Source organism: Cupressus sempervirens, chromosome 11, assembly GCF_028749045.1.
Source record: "Cupressus sempervirens isolate cs-2001-9-10 chromosome 11, ASM2874904v1, whole genome shotgun sequence".
In the NCBI taxonomy this organism is placed as follows: Eukaryota; Viridiplantae; Streptophyta; class Pinopsida; order Cupressales; family Cupressaceae; genus Cupressus; species Cupressus sempervirens.
Genome location: NC_143128.1, coordinates 787043658 through 787066160, shown reverse-complemented (window position 1 = coordinate 787066160; position 22503 = coordinate 787043658). Strand labels below are relative to the sequence as shown.

The 22503-nt window shown below is 34.4% G+C and overlaps 1 pseudogene; it reads right to left on the bottom strand.

Annotated features, from left to right (window-relative positions):
- Positions 1-548: 548 nt before the first annotated feature.
- The window catches only part of LOC149531953 (putative linoleate 9S-lipoxygenase 5), a 37705-nt pseudogene continuing 15750 nt past the window's right edge, over positions 549-22503 (bottom strand).

Below are 22503 nucleotides of genomic sequence, written 5' to 3'. Positions count from 1 at the left end.
TAATGGTAGCCAAATGCATGTTTTTTGAAACCAAAAATTTCAACTAAAAAATAGGTAGTAAGAATTATTAATAACAAGGAATTGGTAAAATAATTTCCTAAAGGTAAAAAATCCAAATAGAGCCCATGTATTCTATTTGGAGAATGCTTGAAAAACAAGTTGATTCATACAATTAATAACTGCATGATATGCTCAAAATAAAGTTACCACAGTCCATAATTATAACTTGTTATTGAATGGAGATGAAGTAGTATTGTGTACAACTTGACTAGTAATCTAGAATAATACTTCGTAGCAGCTTCGTGTCTTGAGTTGTTATAAAAACCATGTATTAGATCAGTCCCTTTTATTCCATTGAACCCAACGTGATTTGACTTGGAAGTAAATATTCAAACAAACTTATGCAGAATGAGACTTGAAAGAACTTAGATGTGGAATTACCATTCCTCCATCACTTCACAAAAGGTATAGAGAACTTATTCAGACGAAAAACAACTCACCTTATGAACCAACAATATGTCTCCAAGAAAATGATAAGGAACGGGTCGTTAAAGAGCCAAAGAAACCCATATCATTATTGCTAATGTTCTTTTAAGTTCTTCTACTGTTTCCATCTTTTACCACCAAGATTCATCCTTTTTATCCGCATGACCAACATTTCGAATTTCATCCCACCATGCCTGAAGCTCCGTGTCACCTCTTACAAGTTCATCATTATCGTTGTAATAGATGGACACATATTTCCCAACCCATTTTTGTATTGCAAACCATATATCGAATCCATCAACAGCAAAAGGATAGTCTTGGATCACCAGCCTTAGCCCATGGGGCATCGATTCATCCTCCTCTGCCATTCCCCTATTTTATCCCAAATTCTGGGTGTCAGTATCTTCAAAAGGATTAAATTTTAGAGGAACCCAACTAGATAGTGTTAGTAATTTAGTACCTTTCGAGAAGATCAGCAGGTAAGCCTTCCTCGTCAAATCTCCAATTTTTGTAAACAATAGCAGTCAATTCCATGAATACTTCTTTAGAAACAATGTTCTTTCAGTTAATCCCCCAACATTTATGAGAATATGGCGAGCCAGAGCATTGATGCTCATTGTATCATGAAAATGAGGGCTTAACATCTTATGAAGGGGATGCAAGGCACTCAGGTTTCTGTTTGTGGCAATTACAACTGGTTCCATGATTGCGTGTCCTCAGCCTGAAATCCCCAAAAAATAAAACCCCATGTCATGATTTTGGATCTCTTCTTCAATCAGTGCGATTGTCAAACAAAATATTGAAAGTGAATAAGATGTTGAATCAATGTCTCTTGCCAAAGGCCAAGAGACTTCCTAATTTATCCTTCTATAATATTGATATAGAACTTTTAAATCTCCTTGAGATCTCAGAAACTACCAAAAATTTATTGGAAGTACTTATCGGTGGCTGATCAATTCATGGTGGAGAACTCTTGAATCACAACATACATGGATGACTTGAGGTTCCTAAAATCTTACCTTGAGCTGAGAGAAATCAAATTTGATTTATTTCATACTTTTTACTGATGCAGAATCGTAATGGAAAAGATTTATGTAAGATTTTCTGATTGCAAATCATAATGGACAAGATTATTTCATTATAGAAGTAGATAGACTGATGACCCAACTTCCTAATTTGTGTCAGACGTAACATCAAGTAATTATAAAGATCGTAGATGGTAGATCACAATGTAGCTGGTGACTGAAGATGGTTTACAGAAAAGTTCTCAGGCATGAGACAACTTCCGGCTGGAGTGAGCTCCAATGGGAAAGCCTATTAGCTAATTAAGGGAGAAGAAAAATACAAACATGCAATGAAGTGCAAGTAAGAATTTTCACAGAAAAAATACTGATTATTTCAATAAAACTAAATATGCTATCTACATATCAATCCCTGCAATGAATCATTTTGACATCTTCTGCTCAGTCAAGGAATCCAATCCTATATTCAACAGAAAATCGAAGAACCCTCTTGAGACTCATCACTTCGAATCCCCCAAGCAAGTCAAGGATGCTATTGTGAATAGGAAAAAGGCTTTCTTCACCAAGATGAAGTATTCCAAAAGTGACTAGTGTCTAGATCCAAAAATCAAACCTTTGAGGCCGCCACAAAAGTAGTTCAAGCTCCAAGTCCTGCAGCTCCTCAAGGTAAGCCTTCAAAATCAAAAACTTGCAATTTTGCATTTGGAGAAAAAGAAACTAGAAGATAAATGGATCAAAGTCATGAACAAAAAAGATCACATAAAGAAGAATCATAACACTCTGTAGATTTTTCCATCACACCAAAAGCATATGCTAGTGGTGGAGAGGGTTCATCGAGGATATAGTCACTATGCCAACACCCCCCACATGATGGAGCCGAATACAACCATTTATCATGTAGGATTTGTACCCACTACAAACCATATCGATAATCCAAGCCTACATAAGCAAAGGATCAAAGGGCTTGAGGGACTCAAACCGATGACCTGTACTTTGATACCAAGTAGATTTTGCCATCACACCAAAAGGATGTGTTGGTGGTGGAGAGGGCTCATCGAGGATATAGTCGCTATGCCAACACACTCAACCACCAATTCCATCCAAAATTCTCAAAGACAAACATAATGCCATTAGGATCAAAATTTCAAAGCAATTTCCTTAGCTTACATAAAGACCTGAGCATAATAAGGATAGTCTATTAGATCAATCCCAAAACCCTTAATGAAAAACCCCTAGATATGAACCTCAACTTGTCTTTCAAGTGAGCTCCCATTCCCTCCATAAATCAATCTATTTGTGGGTGTAATATACAAAATAGAAATCCTAATTCAAATTAGAACCTTAACCCTACCAAGGTATTAGGATTAGAAACACATATCCATAAGGAGAATACAGGGAAACATAAATTCTCTCCTATAGTAAACATAATCTTGAAGGCTTCCAATGCAAAACCAGAGGTGAATGATAACATCTTAATCATTAGCAATAAATGCAACAAAAAGTGATGGTTCAAATGTAAAGACTTGGGAATCTTTTGCTTACTAGAATGAACCTAAAAGTATAGATCCAAATCTAAGAAATTGGCTGGAAAATTTTTGTGGAAGCTAGGTAGGAATCTCTATCCTAACACATCGATCAGTTTATTCACATTGTAGTAATAAAACATCAAAGATATTATTCTCTTTGATCCTATTTGTTTCCTAAAAGGTTTTAGTGTTAACTTCATTAGTTGGATGCCTAATTTTAATGAGGATACTGTTAAAACTCTAAATCTACAAACTTGGGTGTAAATTATAGCCAAACAAGAAGAACTACTAAAATTCAAAATTTTAAAACATAGTGGGGATGCCATAGGAGTGTTCATAGGAATTGATGCCGAATACAAGGATTCAAATGACATCAAGATCCTAGTTACCATTAAACCAGATTTCAATAACAACAAAAATGTTAAATTAATAACTAATGGATAAATGTATAACTTGCATTATATTAAATTTGAACGTCATATAAAAGAAATCATTCTTTTTGACAGGGGGTTAAACAAATAGGATTTCATTTTCATAAATAGAACCTTGAGCCATAATAAGATCTTTTCAATAATTACCAATGAGAATCAAATAGAGGTTAAGCAACCTCAATAAATATTGATACTACTACAACCCAAGAGTTGACATTTAGAACTATCAGTGGGCAATAAATACATGCCTAGTAAGTGAATTTTTTTTTTCCAGAAGGAGATTTAGAGGAAGATGAGATTGAGGAAGGAGAAATCACACAAGAGAATTTGGACAACAAATAGTGCCCTAACAATAACTCAATTCATCTTCAAAAAGATAATCAAACCAATAATGCATAATTTGGTGAAACAAAGATAACATCCATGATTAAGAGAAGTTTGAGCTTAATAAAGTCAAAGAAATAGAGGATATGCCATCAATAGACTTAAGATATGCAAGAAATGTAGCTACAGTAACTCATACATGAAGGATATCAAGGAAAAAATAACCAAATACAGATAAGTGGTGCATGGGATATTATTAACTAAAAGTGATTTATGTGACAAAGTAGCTCTTTGGAATGAAGCCCATATAGAACACCAATATCTAGAAATAATAGAGAACCATATATATAGAGTGAAAAGTAATATTGTTTCTATATTGGATCTAGAGATAGAGATAAACAAGATTGAAAGGAACAAGAGTGCTAGAATAGGAGTGCAAACAAGGCATGATATAAAGAATATAAAAGAGAGTAAAGGAAAACAAGACAAGGAGGAGACTATAGATACATCAATAGAGAAGGGGTTTAGTAAAGTAATCAGAACCAACACTGATCAAGGAAAGGGTCAAATGGAAACTATAACACAAGGAACAAATATAAAAAAAAGGACTATCTCTAAAAAGAATAAAAGTTTATTGGATATAACTGAAAATCTCATGACTTATTTAACAGAAATAGAACTTGAGATAGATTCAACCAAAAAAAGGAAGACATTATTTCAATAGGAGCTCACAAAAGCGATAACTCAAGGAATGCAAGAAAGCATGTAGGAACACCTTCCTTATGATCTATGGGGGAGATTAACACATTCCTTTTAAGCATGTTGTTTATTGTATGATTGTGATTTGACCATGAAAAAATCTTTAAAGCATTTTTGAGACTGAGATGTATGTTTACATTCATGGGTAGCATGAATGGGGGATCAAAGGCATACAAGGAAGAAATATATTTGGTATTCATGGAACTTATATGTTTCTCATCTATATTTCCATCAATGCTAAAGGGGTAGCTTATTAGAAATAATTTTGATGATATTTATATAGGGAGTATGTTAGCAATGTTAGAGAGATAATTCAGAGCTTATGTGTTGCATTCATGACAATATTTGTCAGCGATGTCAACATACTAGTTATTCTATGAAGATTGATAAAGTTACAAATCAAGAAGTATTAACCATTGAGGATTGAATATTAGATAATTTTCACTTGTGGATATGTTCATCAGTATGTCTAGATGTTATAGCTATGACTGTGTACAAAAATATGAAGACTAGTTCAAATTATGCAAAATTTACTAAAGACAACCTTTATAGAACATTTTTAAAAAGTGGGTCCTAATATTTTGATGATATCTCTTCACAGGGATGGAATTTTATTAAGAATAATTAGAAAAAGGTGGAAAACATGAAAAATATTCCTTGGTTAAGAGGGCATAATTAGATGTTCAACGTATGCAAAGTTATGAAGATTGCGTGGTGACAGTTTGTTGATAATCTTGAAAATGTGTATAATCATAATGAAACATCTATTGTAATATCTTAAGAATTTCCTATATTATTATTATAATTTAGGAAAGCCTAAAGGCTTGCTCAACACATTTCTTTAGGACTTGGTACAAAGGAAAGGTTGCTTCTTTAGTTGTAATCATCAATGAGATATTTTTTGTTATGCGAACTTGAAAGTGAGATCCAGTACAAATAGTCATTGTATAAGTGAACTTGACTGTGAATTTTTTTTGATTAGAGTAGAGAGTGATGAGGATTGATGTGTTTTAAGCTTACAAGGAACTGTATTAGAAAAGGAGTTATTGTTTATTTAGTTCAGAGATCTTGGATATCCTTATCTAGAAGATTGTCTAGTGAAGATTATTTCTAAGGCTATTTGGATAGTGAGTTCAATTGTCCTCCTTTCAACTCCTAACAAGGTTGGTGTACAAATCCTAACAAGGTTGGAATCTCCTAACAAAAATTCAAGTCTCCTAATAGGGACTCATATTTATTGATTGTATTTCATTGACTCCTAGCAAGATCTATCCTTTCACAAGGAATTTTTATATTAATACATCATCTTGTAGGCATCACCCCCTCGGGGGTTTTCCATTTGATCAAGGGTTTCCCTAGTTAACATAACTAGTGTTATTGTGCACGGTTATCTTTCAATGGTTTTTTAAATTAAAAAGAAACCAAAAATGTTGGCTGACCTATGAAACAAAATGTTGTAGAACTATAAGTCAATTACAACACATTAACCTATTTCCCTTCTTAATTTCAAAACCCCCCACATTAGAGTGTCCCAAAACCTAACCATTAGTAAGAAACTACAAGAACTCATAAAGATAATATATACATAACTAATATTAATCGAGAGTCTATGAAAGCACCATGAAACAATCCCACAAGGGTCAAGTGCTAAACAAGAAAATACAACAAAACTAAAACTAAAACAAAAGAAGAATTAACTCTCGTTGTTCTTCTTATTCCCCTCTGGCTTGTCTAGAAGTAGCTATAGCCAATCATCAAAAAGGAAATTGTAGAGAGATCCTATGGTATTCACCCTTGCTATAGCAGTAAGGCATTCTATTTGAACATGTAGGGGATGAAGGATCAATGTCGTAGAGATATGACCTTGACTGCAAACCTAGCCACATCATCACATATTTATTCAACAATATCCTACCTTTCCTTTAGTTTCTTTAAACTCTTCTCCATGGCCACCAACTCTTTACTACATTTTTGGTTTGTACCTTGGGGGGTCCCCTGGGGGTCCTTATCTTGGATCTCTCATTTATCGTGCTAACAAGGAGGGGAGGTGAGGTTCTCACCATTATCGCCCACCTACTTAGGATTATTAGGAGTATCATTCTCAATGGTATCTGGCACATGAAATGGAATAGGGCTTAAGTAGCTATAAGTAGGGATACTTTATCCCCCTTTCCCTTCACTACCTATCTCCTCTTCCTCATCCTCAATGTACTTCTTCCTAAAATCTTTTTCTTCTATCTTTTCTATAGGGGTCAGCTTTTTACACTACCAGTGGAGTTGGAACTCACATGGCACTCATGCTTAGCCTTAAGATCTATTTTCACCTATTTTTTGTTATTTCTTAGGGACCTCTATCTTCCCCCTTCCATTTCGATCTCTGAGTCCACAATTTTAATTTCCTTCTCCATTTTGATTTACTTAAGGATATGATGTAGAGAGGACTTAGGGCTCTTAGTATCAATAGTAGACACAATCTCAACCAATATTTGAGGGGTTGAGGTGGAGATAGTAGGGTTATGGAGGAAAACTTGAACATTTATAGGCTAGGAAGGGAAAAGGCTTTTATGAAAGTTGTATAGTTTAAACATGAAAGCTTGACGAAGAACAATATAGGGTTACCTTTTTAAATCTTGTCCTTGACCTTAAGGATATTGTCTTCCATGGAATGAAGGATGAGGTAGGGAAATAAAATAAGATCATGGTTCCTAAAATGGTTCAAAATAAAAAAATGATAATAGTAAAAAATCTAGAACCTATCCTCTAAGTTGATATAACACATGATAGCATAGGATAGCTCCTTTCAGGGGTCTGAAAAATCCATTCTAACAAATCCACCATGGTCACAAGCCATTTTTTTTACCAGGGAGGAAGAACTGATTGAGGCTGGCTTCATCCATAACACAAGTCTTCTTTTGCCAGTTTTAGTCATCCTAAGAGAAACTGCCCACCTTAGCAATGACGTCTTCATTTATCTCAAAGGAGATCCCATTTAAAATCACTTGCCTATTATTCCAAGTGTTGAAAAACTACATTGAAACTTACTCATTGCAACCCTCAATAAATTGGATAAATAGAAGCAACCCACCCTCCTTCAGATAAGTCCAAGTGGCTTCACTATATTTTTTGACAAATCTTGGCTCAATGTGGACAAATTTCCCACCCACTTCTCTACTCTCACCCAGATCCTCTATGAAATCTTCGAAGGTATCCAACATGTTGCCCAATTTTTCATCCTATACCTGAGTAGTAAATGTGATTTCTTGTGTCTTAGTAATTTCCTAGGTGTGTTCAAGAATAGGTCTAAGCCCCCTTTAGGTGGAAAGAGTCTTCATCAGATTTTTCATTTTCCTCTTCTCCACATTTCATAGCTAGATGGTTTTTCGTTTATGTGGAGGGATTGCACAGGTATCTTAGTGCATAATCCAATGGAGATTCACGTTGCTCATGCAAAGATTATTTATAGAGTTATATCTATTTGTGGCATATTATTTTCTCAAATAAGAACAGAAGCTTGCGAAAATCTGGACTTCATCTTCTCCTTGGTGGGTTTTCAACCCTTGAAGGCAATTTCTCATGAAGAGCACCAAATGACACAGTTAGATCAAAATAAGAAAATAATAAGGTGCCCTATGGAAAATTCATGCTCCTTTATGATTATCCACCTTAGGGAATGTTCAGGATTTGTCAAGACTCTTATAATCATTCCAAGCGGAAAACTCAAAACTGACTTCTCCTCGGCAGGTTTTCGACCCATGAAGTCAGTTTTCTGCAAAAGGAAATTTAGAAGGAAAGGAGACAAAATGTGGGTCCCTAATGATTTTTGGACTTCTTTTGGACATCTCCAAACTCAAAGGAAACAATAGTCAAAAGGTAGAGTAAAAGGGAAGCCTGGGCAGAGAAATGGAAATATTCTTCTCCTTAGTAGGTTTTCAACCCATGAGGATAATTTTTTGAATTTTAAAGAAAATCATGTTTGTAAGTAAATTGGACCCACAATTTGTGCATAAAACTTCTCAAGACAATGATAGGAAGTATTCTAACTATTGCGGGAAAGAGTTATTAAGAAGAATTCAACTCAACAGATATTTTCTCACGGAGTACTCTATTTGTAACTCCCTAAAACTTAAAGGGAAATAGGAAAGTAAGTATGGGAAGATAGAAAGTTACCATTGGGACAACAGAACAGTGAAAAGACACTAAGATATCCATTAAAACCATATATTTACTATTAAAATGGATCTCTTTTTTAATTCATTCATGTGGTGCGAATTCTAAAGATCAACGGATGAATTGCAACTCCTATATAGATGGAAACATGAATAGTTACAACAACTACTACTCTTTCTTGAACTATTATTTTGTTAATTTGTACAACTTTTTCAAAAAGCCAGATCTATGCATTAACTATTTTTTCCTTTTCTAGATTCAAAATTCATTCTCAAAGAGAAATGACAACTAGATTTGCAGGTTTTAATGGGTTGAATAGAATTAAGTCTTCACTACTGAATATCACCAATACTTTTCTTTGTGTCTATGATATGCAAGATTTTTAGAAGAGATTGAGATCAAATCCAATCCATCCCATTACTAAGAAGCTTCGAGGATGCGAGCTTGTCGAGGCAGCTAGTTTTCCTGTTGTAGTTTAGGCTCTAGAATTAATCTATGAATTCATAAATCATTACAACCCAAACACTAGACAAATTGTATTGCTAGATGACACAGTGTTGATCTCCATTGATAGGAAAATTGTGGTGAATTGCCTTTGAGTTCCAAAACGAGAAGAATTTTCAGATTTGACATTTGGAGGAGCCATTTCTAAATTCTTTGCAAAGAAGATGATTTGGAGAAAAGAGATCATCCAATCATGGTTTCAAAAACCATAGGGTTCCAAGAGTAATGATCATAAAACTCTATTTGGGACTAAAATCAAACCTAAGATTGTCGACATCATGGTCCTCTTGCATAGATTGAAAGGTGAGGCTGAAGCTTTAAACTTTATTGAGCAATATTTCTTTTTGGTGCAAGTCATCTGCTTTGATTCCCAATATATTGATTGGGCTCACGAGGTAAGTGAGATTTTGTCCAATGCTCTTAGTACTAAAAAATTATACAACGCATGCTACGTGTCCTCCTTCCTCATTTACATGTTAGCTTCTTTACAATTATGGCCAGGCCTTCCAAGGGTGGAAAATTTTCTTGATGATGTGAAGTCTTTTGAATTCTACCCATGTTTACAATTCGAAAATAGCTATGAAGAGTATATAAGAGTTAACAATGCATTACCATGAGAATTTGTAGGGAACTACAAGGATGTCCAGAGAGGAGATTCAACCCTAAATCCATGGCAGCCATTAGCCAATTTGGGAGTTATTTCATCCAATTCTCATCCTTTTCATATTTTCATCTTGAAGCTTTTGATGGATTTCCCTTGAAGCTATTGAGATATCCTAGTGATATGATCATGATGATCGAGATCGTGCAGTAGGAAATCCAAGTGAACATGCTGACCTAGAGTTTGAAGAATCGAAAGGGTATGAGTTTCCTATGAAGGTGGGAGCTTTTAGTTGTGACTCCCATTTTGATGCAAAGAACATGCTAAAGGTGTTCAAATTGAAATATATATTGGAGATTTATGAGGTCTTAAGACCTATGTTTGATCTGAATGGCTATGCAAGGGAGGTGTTGTAGGTTGGAAGTGTGATCAAACACATCACCACCATTGAAGACTACTAGGCCAATTGCAAGGATGAGTTTGAGAGTCATGATCATGCTTTCACCAGACTTACAGTAGATCAAATGAGGATGTATAAAGTTAATATCAATTTTGAGGGAGTAGAAGATGATGGTTAGAATATGTATAGTAACACCTATCTAACAAAGCTAAGAAATACTCCTATCAACTTAGAACCTTATGAAGATGTTGGAGAAGAGCTAGAGATCATGATGGCCTTAATTATTAAAAGGCCTAGGAGGTGGGTTGAATGGACCATAGCCAAAAGGAGTCAAAGTAAAAGCACACTTGCTTAAGCTTCTCCAATAGCTGTAGTGGCTTCCTCCTCTCAAGGTGGCACATCAGGGGTAACCTTGGCTATCACTCAATGATTAACTCAAGCATTAGGTGGAGGTGATCAACCTCCAGACAAGAATATTCCTTTGGCTAAGACTTGTCATTCAATGGATCCCTCCTAGTGGTTGGAACTCCAATAGAAGGAAAGAATAAGTAAGTAGAAGATCCTAAAGATATTGTGGCTACTATAGTCCCCTCACCTCATAGTATCCCAGTTCCATCTGCAAGTGTTGCACTTCTCCAATCGAGTAGTCCTCAAGAAAATGTAGTAGATTTAGGAGATGGAGGAAGTAGTGATAGTGAATCCACCAAATTTGATGAGGCAAAAAAGAAGACTTTGAAGGTAGAGAAAGGCCAAGATTCTTTGAAGCTCATTTCACAAGCCCCAAAGAATTCCTTCTCTTCAACCGCAAAAGCAATCACTCCAATCAAGAGAAAGATGTTTAGCATAGATTCCCTTGGAACTACCTCCAAAGTGATAAGCATAGATTCATGGTTGGAGGATACTCTAGATAGGAAGAGAAAAAGGAAATATGAATGAGTTTCCAACAAGGATACCTTATCTCTTGCCATCTACTTTTGATCAGCATTGAGTAAGGTTAAAAAGAAAAAGACTTTGTCCATTCTTAGACAAGATCTTGAAATAGGGCACCTAACCATGGAGATAGAAAAACCCACCAAAGAGGGAAGAATTGAGGATGTGTCTAGTGATGATTTTATAGTACATTAAGTGGATCTCAGGGAAGCTAGACATGATACCAAAGTTGGTTTATGGAAGTCGACAAATGAAGTGATTGAAGGATAGTTGGAGAGCCTTAAGTTGTCAAAGGTCTAGATGAATGTAAAAATACAAGAACTGAAGGGCTTCATTAGGTAATTGGTCACCCCATTGGAAAGCATCTTTGGAATGCCTATTACCAAAGATCCCACTTCTGCAGATGTTCAAGTGCTCATCTCTCAACTCCAAGAAGACAAATATTTTGGGCAGATCAGTAGAGAGTGAAGTGGAAAACTCTAGTTGGAGGGACTCTATATTATAGAGCAAATTGGAAATGCTATATTGAGGAGTTGGAAACAAAGATAGATAATATTTCATCAAATAGAGCCACTTTGGCCATGGAGAGAACAAAGAGCAAAGATTATGTCTCTCTACTAAAGATGATCATTCATATGAAGACTAAGGAGGATATAGAAGAAAAGATCCTACCTAAACGAGATGAGCCTTTATTTGAATGGCTTTAGAGCATGTAGTTCAAGTCTAAAATGATCTTAGAAGTAGAAGAAGGGCTTAAGGAAACTAAGGTTAAAGTGAAGAAGGATCAAGATAGAGATTCCAAACTCCTGAGAGGTTTACCTACAAATTCCTAGACTAGTGGACAAGGAAAGGGAATAATTGGAGTAGCTGTCATGCAATCAAACTTCTCCAATTACATAGATAATCTGATGGGAATATCTTTCAGTCACTAGAATAGAATTTTTGAACTCCAAAAACTTGGTGGCTATGTACACATGGCCATGGAGGAAATACAAGATCGTTTGAGTGTTGTCAAGGATTTGGCCAGAGATCATTCTAAATGGATCTTTAGATATACTAATGTACATGTTCAAAGGCATGAATAATTAATTCCAATCATTGTAGATACTAAGGCCTATAGGAAAAATGCAGAAAAGGGAAAGAAGGTGAAGTGATTCATATTCTACCCCTTTCCATATTTTGATGTAATCATTGTAATCAACAAACTGGTTCCTTGCCATTTGTCATTTTTGAGAAGATGAACCAATTGAACATCTTTTGTAATGATCATCTCAGAGTCCTATATGTATTGGGATGAAAGATTAATAAAAGGTCGGTGAATTTTGGTGTGAAATACTAGATGTTGTAGAGTCAATTGAATGGTATTTTGTGTCAATTATTTTTTGTTCCATTTTCTTAGTTGTTAATTGTTTATTTTCTCTTTTACCTAAATTAAAACAAGGAATGAATAGAGCTTCATTCCCCTATTTTGAGCAGCAAACTATTCATATGATAAGTATTGTCATCATAGGTTCAAGAGAGTTCCCTTAGATGTTTTCTTCTAGTTAATCTTTCTTTCTCCATATTTAGTTTCTTGCTGAATCAATTAGCATTAGTTGTTATGAAATATTGAATCTTTAAGTCTTATGAGTTCACAAGATGTGTGAGTTCATAAACTTAATTTATCTTCTAAGATCTTTTCTTTCCTAAGTTAGATCCTATATAGGTTTGGCTCAGTTTACCTCTCCTATTCTTGGGTTAAGAAAATACCACTTTTTAGATTTAGGAACAAACATAATTCATTGCAAATCTGCAATAGGGAGCTCTACCTAATAATTCAGAGGAAAGTTAGTCTTTTCAGAAGCAACTTTCCAACTATTGTAACCAGATATTGTTCATAAAATTTGGGCACCCAAGAGTTAAATTAAAAAAAACAATCTTTTTACCAACAATTTTTTGGCGACTCTACTATGGATACAAACAATCGCTTGATTAATAAACTTATAACATGAGGGAAAATGGTACTACCTCATGAGAACATATTTCTAGTGCTCCAACCTAATCTTGGATGTTAGGATGACCAAGAAGATATAATCTCATCTCTTAACACATTTTTTTGGAGGAATAGGAGGAATGCAAAGCACTATAGAAACACAAGCCAAGTATTGGAAGAAGAAGAATCTAGGGCTGAAGCCTTAGAAAAAGCTATTCAGTAAAGAGAAATTTAAAGAGCAGAAAGATAGTTAGAATGTAAAGCTCAGAGGCAAAATTAACCTAACATCCTGGAACAAGCCAAGTTCCTCAGAAGTACCAAAGAGCAAGGTGGTCAAGACCCTATTTTTGAAAAGCTTAGAGAACTCAGTTTCACTATCCTAGATCCTTCAAGGTGAAAAGGTGAAAAGAAAAGTTGGAGAAGACCACCTTCACCTATTAGAAATCAAAGTTCTTCACATACTACTTGCTAGGTGTTGGCCCTACATGGAGTAACTGCTCCTCCAGTTGTCAATTTCCTTCCATACCTTGCTAAAACAATCATGGCTACTCCCTGAGCCATAGCAACAGGTTTATTAGCATTGACATCTTATCACCCACTCCCAGCTTGTTCAAGGAAGAATTTTCCTAGATTTTTAGGTGATGGGAAAGTAACTACTAATGAACATATTAAATCTTTTTTCACGGCTACTCACATTTTAGGAGTAGCTCATGAAGATGTAGCCATAAGGCTTTTTGTAGAAACTTTGATGAAGAATATAGTGGATTGGTTTTATCATTTAGATGAGAGTTCAATCATGAGTTGGGACATGATGAGAAAGACCTTTGGAACAAGATTCAAAATGGCTGAAGATGAGCACATCCTATTAACACAATTGACATCTATTAAAAAGTAACCCCCCATGAGTATGAGGGATTTCGTTGTAACTTTTAGTAAGATCACTAGCAAGATCCTGACAGCTGATAGACCTACTACTAGAAATCTAAAAATATTCTTCATAAGTGTGATGCTGCCAGATATCAATTATGATTTGAGGAGGGCTCATCCCATAGATTTAGGAGATGCACAAAAGAAGCCATTTGAATTTGAGGATGACCTGATCTCCACGGGAAATGGAAACAAGAACTTCAAACCAAAGGAAGTTCTAGTAACACTACCTCATCTGATGAGATGATTCAAAAGTTGTCAAATGAATTGGTGGTAATAAAGAGGTAATTAGCTGGGTTTAATCACTCTTACCAGCGGAATTATCAAAGTCCACTAGGAAGGAATAATGATGGAATTTTTTTGCAGCTTATGGGTTCACAACCAAGGTTGGTGATTGAAGTGGCACCTAAGAAAATCAATATGTGTGTGTTTCATTTAACAATAGATCACAATAGTGAAAGCTATCTAGAACCTACTCGTATGATGTAGTTTTTTATCCACTAATGAGTTGAACATTGTAACTCCTTTCTCTGAGTGAGATTTATACTCAAATGGTGACTTTGGAAATTTATTTTTGGAGTATGAATCAGACTTCAAGCCAAAGACTGAATGCTATGGAACTATTGATGGAACTTCACACATGGTGTTAACCTAGAGTCAAACGCTAAAAATTCAATCCCCCAATCATGTTCTAGGAAATGATCCCACATCTTCATCAAATAACACTTGCATTAATCAAGGAGCTTTGACATCTCAAATAGGTAAGGACAAGAGTCCTTTTGATTTTATCCAATTTTGTAAAGAGTCAAATATTCAAATCTCTCCTATAGACTATTTGAGATCTCATCTGTCTGAGTTGAAGAGATTAGTAGATCATTGTAAAGGAGATGCTTTGGATTTAAACCATAATATTACCATTGAGGAAGAAGATGAACCTTTGACATCTAATGTGTTTAATCAAGAAGACTCCACTATCTTGGAAACTTTCTCTAGGAAAAAACCTGACCCATTCTACATCTCCCTATATATCAACGGATGTAAATTAAGTAATTACATAGTAGATTTAGGTGTGTCAGATAATGTGATGCCTTTTTTTGTAGCTAAAGCTTTGGGACTTACCCTCACTAAAGTTCATGGGAGATGTTATTCAATGGATGCTAAGCAAGTCCTGTTACTTGGAAAAATCAAAGATGCTCAAGTAGCCCTAGCCTTCCATCCAGAAAAGAAACTATTATTGACTATTCTGGTTGTAGATATTTTGGCAAGCTATGGTCTACTCTTAAGTAGAAGTTTTTGCAAAGATTTAGGGGGAGAAATAAAACTTGATTGGTCTCAAGAAATTATACCTATAGGGAGTAAGAAATTCAAGTTTGAACTTGAGGGAAAGGCAAAATTTACTGTCTTAAAGTCAGACGATCCTAAAGCATAGATTCTCTATCAAGAACTGGAGTTTGGCAATTACATGCTATTTACTGTAGATACTCTAAATGAGTAAGAAATCAAAGACCTAGAACTAAATACCTCAATGAAGAAAAAGAGTCATCATCTATATGGACATTGGAGTTCAATGGAAGTTGCTCCTTGTCAGGATCTAGAGCAGGCATAGTGTTAATACCTCTCAAAGGAGAACTTGAACCCATGGCTTTCAAATTGGAGTTTGGAAATACAAATAACACTATGGAGTATGAAGCTCTATTACTTGGAATAATAGCTATGAAAGAAAAGGGAATAAAAGTCTTGAAAGCTTGAGGTGGTGTAGAACTAATTGTGAGACAAATTAAAGGGCAATACTTTGTAAAGAATCACAAGTTAAAAAATTATAGAAATAGATTTTGGGAAGAAATAGAAGGCCTTGATGCTTTTTCTATTGAATCAATATTGTTAGGATTAAACTACAGACATAAATAACAATTGCATGCAAATATAACAAATATTAGAAAAAAATAGATCACATAGGAAAGAAAACAAGACACCAAGATCTAATGTGGTTCACCCAATCCCTAAGCTACCTCCACCAAATAGCAAGTTCAATATTATTACGATCCAATAATTACAACCTAATTATAATTTGTAATCCTTTACATCTCAATACTACTACAAGAACCAATTTTCACATCACCACTATGAAACAATCCCTAACCTTAAGCTCTTTATATAAGTATTTTATGAAGTATCTAGAGTACTTTCCTAATCAGTCACCACAAACCAACAATATCCTACTTGGGGACTAATTAGGCTCCACACTAAACAACAATCTCCCACTTGGAGACTATTCCTATAACTATGCCGCTACTCCATGAGACTTCCACTAGATCAAATCACCCTAGACTCTAATGTTCTTATAACCATGTTCAGTCTAGAAGACCAACCAAAGTTGAAGAGGAGTTCAACTTATCCCTTGTTACTACCTTTGTCAACATCTCTACTAGATTTTCATTTGTATGTATCTTATCCATCTTTAACTATCCATCCTCCAAAACTGACCAAATGAAATGGTACCACAACTGTATGTGTTTGGTCTTTGAATGTAGAGATGAATGCTTGACAAGATGAATGGCACTCTGACTATCTGTCAACAAATAATTATCCTTCTAAGGGTGTCCCAATTCTTCTAAGAAGAACTGAAGCCATATCATCTCCTTGGTTGTCTCTGTAGCAATAACATACTCTGCCTCTGTAGTGGATAGAGCATTAATCTTCTGTAACCTAGAAACCCAGCTCACGACTACCCCTCCAATAGTAAAGGCATAACCTATAGTACTCTGCCTGGTATTAATATCCCTACCAAATTTAAATCAACATAGCCCTATAAATCAGTAGTAGAGCCCCCAAAGTGTAAACACTTATTGGATGTTCCTCTCAAATATTTGAGAATCCATTGGACTGCATTACAATGCTTAATTCCTGGATGACTCATATACCTACTAATAACTCCCACTGCATGTGCAATATCTAGCTTGGTACATACCATAGCATACATCAAGCTTCCTATAGCTAAAGCATAGGGTACCTTGGACATCTTATCCTCCTTTTCTTGTGTCTTGGGACACATCTCCTCAATCAACTTCCAATGACTAGGTAAAGGTGTGCTGATAGCTTTAACATTCTCCATAGAGAAACATTGCAACACCTTCTCAACATAATTAGCTTGAGATAGCATAAAATTTTTCTTCTTCTTATCTCTACAAATCTTCATACCAAGGATTTGTTTTGCTGCCCCCAAATCCTTCACAACAAATGCATGTGCTAACTGGTGTTTTATCCCCTTAATATGATCAAATGTATCTTTGTAACTCCACAAGGATATTTTGTTTATCCTTATAATTTTCTTCCTTTAAGCATCATCAAATTTTCTATTCACTTGAATATTTTCAATCCTCAACTTGAACTTATATTTATATCATACATATTGTCAAGCTAGCTTGAATACAACTTAGAGTACTTAATATTCATCTCCTCAGTCAGCTAGAACCAACAAATAAAATTCTTTGTTAGCCGACTCTGCTATGTACATACTAACTCATAAATGTTTTTCCTATGTTACCCAAGTGAACTCGGTTAATGCTGCATTTTTACAAAGTTCCTTTGGTAATGTAGTGAGCTTGGTTAACACTGCATTTTCACAAAGTTTCTTTGGTAACTGAGTGACCTTGGTTAACACTAGTTCCATCCAAATTTTCCTTTATTAATGAGTGAGCTTGGTTAACGCTCAACTTCTATGAGCTTCTCTTTGTCGTTCGATTGAAATCGGTAGACATTATCTTCTGAACTTGACAAACTCTAGAATGCTCGACAAACATAGGAAACTATTTTCAATGCCTGAGTGAGCTTGACATACATTGACTAGTAAAGATATGAAATTTTGTGTAACATCAAAGATAATACACAATTAACTAGTTATTTTCAACAATCTCCCTCTTTGGCATTGATGACAACACAACATGTCATAATACAATGAAATTTTAGAGCAAGAGTAAAGTAAGGAACATATCCTTAGTTTCATTTTGTTTCTCATCCAAGAGAATTCCCTCTATCAGTGTGAAATCTCTTTGCCTTCAATTTCTCCCTCTATCAGCAAACTCTACCTTCAACATCTTCTTCTGATTGCAAACTCTTCCTCTTTGATACCAGATCAAGTTCATTTCCTTCTTTGACATCTTCAAAACAAATTTTTGTGAAATATATATTCTTCCTCTTTAGAAAATTTTTTTGATATAAAAATAAACTCTCCCTCTTTGACATCTCATGTCAAATGCAATATTCAATGAATATTAGTGTACCTCATTTACTAACTCATATGCAATATGCCCTTTTCAATACTGCATCAACTGACTGATCTTCAACATGCTTTGATTGATGCATCACTAAACTTTATTTAGTGAACTTCAGATAGGTCAATGACCCCTAACTTACCTCTTAGATACAAAAATTCATCCTTAGGTAATCTATTAGTGAATATGTTTTCAATTTGTTCTTTAGTATTCACATATTGCAATCTTACCTCTTTATCTTGCACTAATTCTCCTAGAAAATGATATTTTATAACAATGCACTTAGTTTTGGTATGCATCATAGGGTTCTTTAATATACTAATTTCATTGGTGTTATCATAGAAGATAATCACTAGGTCCTTGATTTCTATCTTCATACCTGCCAACATTTGTTTGAACCAAACAACATTGGAGCAATTAACTATTGTTACCACATACTTTGGCTCAGCTATAGACTAAGAAATATAATTATGCTTCTTACTTGTCCAAGACACTAGTCTTTTACCAAGAAAGAATGCTCCACCATTGGTGCTCTTGCTGTCATCAACACTTCTTGCCCAATCAACATTTCTGAATGCTTTCAAATCTAGATTGCCTCCTTTCTTGTACCATATTCCATAGCTTTTAGTATCACTCAGGCAATGTTTATGATATGAATGCTTTGCACAGCTATAGTTTCACATCATCCTTTTCAATTCATTTTGAGGTGGTAGAGTCATGTTCATGCTAATTTTCACTCCAAATTTGGAATGCTTATGAGATCTTTAAACATGTGTAATGGCCAACCTCAATTCTTTCCTCTTATATATTATCACCAAGTGTAGAACAATTACCATTTGTAGTACATTTAATTTAATTATGTAACTTCACTGACATTGAATCTGAAAACAGGGGCAAAATAGAATAAAAATAGAAGATACAAATGTTCAGAAGACAATAATTGATTCAATTACATTTAGTTTCTTTCTAGTCATGCACTTTATGAGATGGACATCAATTTGAAGGATTATGCATGATATACTGTGTATACCACATCCTCAACATATTTTCTCTTTGTATGAACAACATTAATGGAGTTTTAAAGAAAGTTTTGATTTGTTAGTTATTTCATGAGTTATCTATATACATCCTTAATGTATTTGTTTTTAAGGAAATGAATAGAAAAGAAGAAAAGAATTTTCAATTAATTTTGATTCTTGTCTCCTATCTCTATTGTCTACAATGTTTTTGGGTTTATGAACAAAGAGATTAAATCTAGTTGCAACCCCTTAATGTTGTATGCATGGATAGGTTTTGCCATTGGTTCAAGGAACCAACTAAATGCATACTTATCCTGACAAGGTTGTAGGTTTCATGAGAAGGATATTTCATGAGTATGAGATTCATTATGAACACTGATGTCTGGTTCACAAAGTGATAATATAGATTTACTATCTTGATGTATGAGATATGTCACTAATATCATGGATGTATGTTTGTGATTTGCGGAATTACCCAAGATAAGGCACTTACTCATTTGATCTTATAATCTATCTTTGTAATAGATAAAAAAAATACTTAATATACTTTTGATATTATAATCAACAACTTCCCATCTCTCTTAGTACCTTTGGTGGGCTTGTTTTTTTCTAGCAGTTACAATGCTTTTTCATTATTTTATATTCAAAATGACAAAATTTTATGAATATGATCAATCGTTAATATAGGTATGTGATATTTAATTTATTATTATTATAGATCTATTCATATATGATAAAAATAAAAAATATATAATGTATATGGTATCATAACTACCTCATGATTATTTTGATTGCCATTAAATGGTTTTCTTTAGGATTTTCTAAGAATTTTTCCACCATACCAACTGCTAATGCAATATCAGACCTTCTATGCACTATATATTGTAGTTTTCCAATCATTGATCTATATATGATCTAATCTACCTCCTTGGAATCATAATTTGTTTGGATCGAGTAATGTAAATATCATCTTTCTTGGATACTAAATTTGTAATCCAACAAAGAATTTTATCTCTCCAAACATGGACATCTCAAATTCTTTACTCATCTCTTATGAAATTTTTTTGCATAAGTGATCATTTCCAATAAAATAATGCTTCATCCACAAATGTTTCTATCAACACAAACTTTTTGTCTAGTCCTTCTTTGATATACAGGCTATTGTTATCATTTGTTCTTTGAAAACCAATCTTTATCAAGTAGTTATGAAGTCTTTCATACCAAGCTTTGGGAGCTTGCTTGAGATCATACAATGCTTTGTGAGATTTATAGACCATATCTCTTTTTATAGGATCCACAAAACCTTCAGGTTGTTCTATGTAAACTTCCTCTTCAAGAATTTCATTCAAGAATATAGATTTCACATCCATTTGATAAACTTTAAATCCTCTATGTGTAACATAATCAAGTAAAGTTCTAACACCTTCTAATCTTGCAATAGGAGCAAAAGCTTCACCATAATCAATACTTTCTTCTTGAGAATAGCCTTTGCATACTAACCTTGCTTTGTTTATGGAAACTTCTCCATCTTCATTCAACTTATTTCTTAAAACCAAATTTGTACCATTTACATTATTATCCTTGGGTCTAGGAACAAGAGTCCAAGTCTTATTCCTCTCTATTTTTTCTATCTCTTCATTCATAGCTTCAATCCAACTTTCATTATCCAAAGCATCTTTTACTGATCTAGGTTCAAATTCAGTAAACAAATATGTACCTTTCAATTTGTTTCTTGTCATTGTTCCAATTGACTTGTCTCCAATGATCTGATTAAGTGCATGGTACCTTCTGACATATCTTACAAACAAAGGAACTTTAGATTTAGAACTTGTTCCTCTACCTTCTCCATGATCTTTTGTGTCAAGCTTAGGTCCCATTATCTATGATTCGGGTCCATCATACTCAATTTTCTTTAGCAATAGCTCAGTAGCTTCTGACTATGACTCGGGTCCTTCAAACTATGACTCAGGTTGTATTGGTTGCAACTTGGTAGCTTTTGGAAATTTTGAAGACTCAGGAGGTGAAGTTTACTAACTTCCAATTAGATTTGGCACTACATCAAGTTCATAGTAGACAAACTTTATGTGATTTTTAGGTTCTTTGTTGCTCTCTTCTTCACTCTTTTCTACAAACTCATCAATTCTTGCATGTGTACTTTCTATGATCTTATGACCTGATAAGTTCAAATATTTATATGCTTTACTTCTATAGGAGTATCCTAGGAATATACCTTCATTATCTTTGACATCAAATCTACCTTTCCTAGACTCTTTTAGATTATAACATTTTCTACCAAATAATTTCAAGTAACTTACATTAGGTTTGTAACCATACCATAGTTCATAAGGATTTTTTTGAGTCTTTCTTCAACTACATACTCTATTCAAGGTATGCACTGCATTACTGATTGCTTCTTTCCAATATTTGATTGCAACACTCTTTTCTATCATAAAAGTTCTTGCACAATCCATGATGGATTTGTTCCTTCTTTTAGCTATACCATTCTGCTGTGGTGTACCAGGGGCTGATACTTGTCTCTTACTTCCTCTTTCCATGCAAAATTCATTGAACACATTGGAGATAATTCACCACTTCTATTTGACCTCAAACACTTTAGCTTCTTTCCAATTTCTTTCTCTACTCTTGCTAGATACCACTTAAAATTTTGAAATGCTTCATACTTATCTTTTAGATACATTATACTCATCATTCTAGAATAATAATAATAAAAAAGAATAAATTACTTATCTCCACTATAACTCTCTATTTCAATAGGTTCACATAGGTCTATATGAACTAGCTCTAAGACTTCTTTAGAATGATAGTCCTTGCTTTTGGAACTTGTCTTTCTCATATTACCAATTTGACAATTTTTGCATAGGCCCATATTAGGTTTCCTCAAACTAGGAATACTTCTCACTCTTTTATTCTTTCTTATCTTGATCAGATTATCAAACTTTACATGATATATCCTTTTATGACATAACCAACTTTCTTCTACTTGAGCAATGAAACATAAACTTTTACTAAGATCTAGGTAGAATAGATTACCTTTTGTTTGTTTACTAGACCCAACCAGATTTCCTTTTCCATCCAGTAGCTTGGCCTTCCCATTCATGAATTCTACCTTGAATCCAATGTTATTCAAGTGTGCTACACTTAGT